Source organism: Rhea americana, unplaced genomic scaffold (genome assembly GCF_003343005.1).
Source record: "Rhea americana isolate MKP2758 unplaced genomic scaffold, rheAme1 scaffold_316, whole genome shotgun sequence".
In the NCBI taxonomy this organism is placed as follows: domain Eukaryota; kingdom Metazoa; phylum Chordata; class Aves; order Rheiformes; family Rheidae; genus Rhea; species Rhea americana.
In genome coordinates, this window is record NW_028186442.1 from 791,448 (window position 1) to 795,299 (window position 3,852).

Below are 3,852 nucleotides of genomic sequence, written 5' to 3' on the forward strand. Positions count from 1 at the left end.
CACCACAGAYGGAAGTGATCAGATGTCACTTGTGGTGATGAGGAACAGGAAGRTGAGGCTCTTCTGTATGCAATTTTTGATATGACAGACATTCTAGAAACTTGAAAGTTCAAAGCTTATAAAATATTGAAGGTAACAATATGCTTATGTGCATAGATAATTCTTGTACCATCTAGGCACAAAGGCATTCCTTTAATTCATGRATGAGCAATGGAAATTATCTCCTTTCAGAATATCTTCAGGTGCTATCCTGGGATGATGGCATCCTTGCTAGGGCTTCCTAGCACACTGAGGTATACTAACAGATACTAAAGAGTGATCAACACTGGGAGAGTATAAGCTCTAAAAGCTCTTGTTCCTCAGTAAAATGGTTTTCAAATTCAGATTTATCACAGGAAATAGTCTTTTYGGACCCAGATGTAGGATACTTTTTGGATTCTGTACAACTCTTTGCTACTGCTTCTCAGGAAAAGTATAATGTGTGTCATGTTCACACATGTATTTAACGTGAATATACTTTGTATCGTACTGTAGAATGCATTTCATTTCCATTGAATATCAGAATAACACAACTTCGTACTACTTTTTCTGGACAGCTTTAGACAATGTATTGAAATATATATATATATATTTAAGAAATAATCTAGATATCTATTTAACATACTTTGTAACTTTAAAGTCACAAAGCCAAAACTTGACAAAGTGACAAAGATTTGATTATTACTATTATTGTGACGTATGTGAAGACTTTGAAATGTTAAGCTTTGTAGCACAATTTTTGATTTATGCTAAAATAATTAAAAATAAATTTACACAAATTTCAAATAAAGAAARGATTATTTTTATGTGAGCATGATTTTCAAGCCACCTATTTCCAATTCATTACATTTTCTTTACGAACTAGTAATATTTACTGAATGCATTTTCTTCTTTATTATAATAAAGCTCTTTTGACTTGCAAATCTGAGAAAAGATCAGAAATTGATACTCTAAGGAAAATTTACATCTGGTCCAGATTTGTAATGTAAATGCCATTACATCTGGAACATTAAATTWAAAAATTCATATAATGATTACATTATACACATTAGTCAAAAGTGGAGTATCATGAACAGTTGGATTAAGACCTCAATTAACCAAAATGAGGGTTTGAAAAATCTTTTTTCTGTTATTTGAGCATACTTTCATCATTGTAAAAGCCAGTTATGAGTTTTGCTCAAAACTGATTTTAAAGGTCATTCCTGTGTGGACAGGCAMAAGATTCAATATCATTTTCACAAAATATGTCTGAGGCTAACCTTCAAAACCTATATGAAACTATTCTAAATTTGSTTTAGTCCTATACACAATAGTTAAGAAAGTATATTCCAGTCCTGCAAAAAGGGAGCTTTGTGAAAAAAGAAATTTAAACTACTTTCAAACCACATGCAGTTCCTTATGTATGGGAGTACTGCCTKAAAATTTGCACATACTTCTTGGAAATTCATATTGAATTAGGTAGTGAAGATAGAAAGGGAAGCTAGTATCAGGATAATACTTCTAAATTCACATTAATTTARATACAGACTGAATCTGGCCTACAGATTTTCAGTAAGCAAAAACAATTATCTTCAAAAACAAAACMAAATAAAGCAAAAAAAMCCAACAAAACAACACTAGTATCTTGGATTCTATTGTTGAAGTTAACTGTTTAATTTGATGGTGTAACATGAATTGTAACACATGGAGTTGAATGAAGTTCCCATTTTTTTTTCTCAGAGATTTTTATGCCAAAGTGGATGGTTATAGTCCATTTACCTTGAGTATTTTGATTTAGTTGTAATATTCCCCCTCTCTGTTTTTCTTCACAGAACATAAATAGCAACACTCAGCAGGATGATATCATCCTACAAAATACAATAAAGTATCAGAAAACATTACAATGAAGCATGGGAAAAAGAAAAATCAAATTCACTAAAAAGGATTTCAACTTCTGAGTCTRTTTCATAAAGATTTCTGGTGTAGGAAGCAAAACAAAAAAGAAAAACAAAAAGAAAAAGAAAAGAAAAAACTGTATGTCTTCATAATCTCTACAATGTTTTGGTGTAACTGTGATATTGCAAAACTGTTCTCTTTAGCTCAATTTACAATTATAAAGAAGACAGGGCATTTTAAATGAATTGATCAAGAAGAGAAAAACGCATTTTTTCAGAAATCTGTTATTTAATTTCTACACTCACACAGCCAAATAATATATATTATTTCTATAGTTAATATATATTGTAATTTTCATATCTTTATGTAAATATCCTTATAAAAATACACATATGAGATTGTACAATAGGGTAACATTTTTGTGTAAATGCTGATGACAAGGGAAATAARTGGTTTGTTTAACTATATGCGGGACATGGATACATCTCATTACCACTTGTGTCCTTTTCCTATCATTTTGTTCATTTAGTAACTTTTTGTGTTTTTATGGACATAGCCATTCCAAATCTCAATTATTATTATTATTATTATTTAATACTCATTGAAAACTGTMATTTTGGCTTAGTGGTATTGCATTAAAATGTTACCACTTTATTCTAGGAAATTGTAGAGTACTGACTAGGCTAAGGTCTTCCTACATCTGCCTAAGTCACTGTTAAAACTTATGCCACGGGGAAACTAGCTTGCAACCCATGAAAACTTGCAAGGAAGTTACACACTACCTGTCTGTAAGTATTTAAAACAAAATAGCCTTTTAAAAACAAGTAAAGTCACCATTCTATACAGTTCCCCTTTCGGGGTATATGTGTGTTAGAGTGAGAACGAGAGACAAGAGAGGATGGGAGAATGAAGACAGCATACACTGCCTGCAGTCATTATGTGCTACAGAGTATCTAAAGAATATTCTGAATTTAATGGAAAAAACTGTCATATTCTAACCAATGAGTACTGCTTTTTCAGCAAGTGAGGCAAATACAGCATGCTTTTTAATACTATCTCCACGTCATTCTCAGAAGTAACGATGAGACCACAGGGAAGTGCTGAAAGCCCAGAATAAAGTGGTTGATATCAACGGTGAGTATATTATTTTCAAAAACTCMAATTTTACTTTATCTGCCTAAAGATGCCCCTCATTTAAATTTCCATTTATGACATCTCATTCACCATATCTGCGTCTCCATCTATMTAAGGATCGTTTCAGATTCTCGCAACATCTTGCCCCTGAGTCGCAAGGACATCCCGTGCGTTTCTCCATCTCTGCCTGCTCCCAGGCGTGACCAGTTACTCGGTTTCCACCGCACTTCCACCCGGCAAAGCGACCCGGCGATGTACTTTCAACAGAGCCAGGCGGGGCGGATTCGGGGCAGTCCGGCATCAAATCTGGGGAGCACGCCGGGTCTGCGAGTTAAAAGCAGCGGCAAGGCAGGCGGAGGGAGGAGAGAGGGAGGCTCGCCCGCGCCCCGCGGCGCGGAGGGGCGCGGAGGGGCGCGGCGGCTCCGCGCCCGCCGAGGACGCGGCTCTGCCCGGCGGCAGCGCCCGGGGCCGCGCCGCCACCGGCCGCGCTCCTCCCTTCCCCTGCCTCGCCCGGGGAACAGTAAGTTTTCGCGTCGCTTTGTTGTTTCACTCGTTAAAGGAGAAAGGTGTTATTATTATTATTATTATTATTATTATTACTACTACTAAAACGGGGAGGTGGGGGCGAGGCCGCGGGCAAAGCGCTCCGCCGGCCCGCAGGGGCGAGCGCTGACAAAGACAGTGGGAAAATTCTTTTTTTATGTATTTTTTTTCTTTCTTAATTGTCCCATTGTTAGCGGATTACCCCCGTTTCGGGTACACCCGGCGGGGTTAAAAGAAATCTCCTCCCCTCCCCCAAAAAAA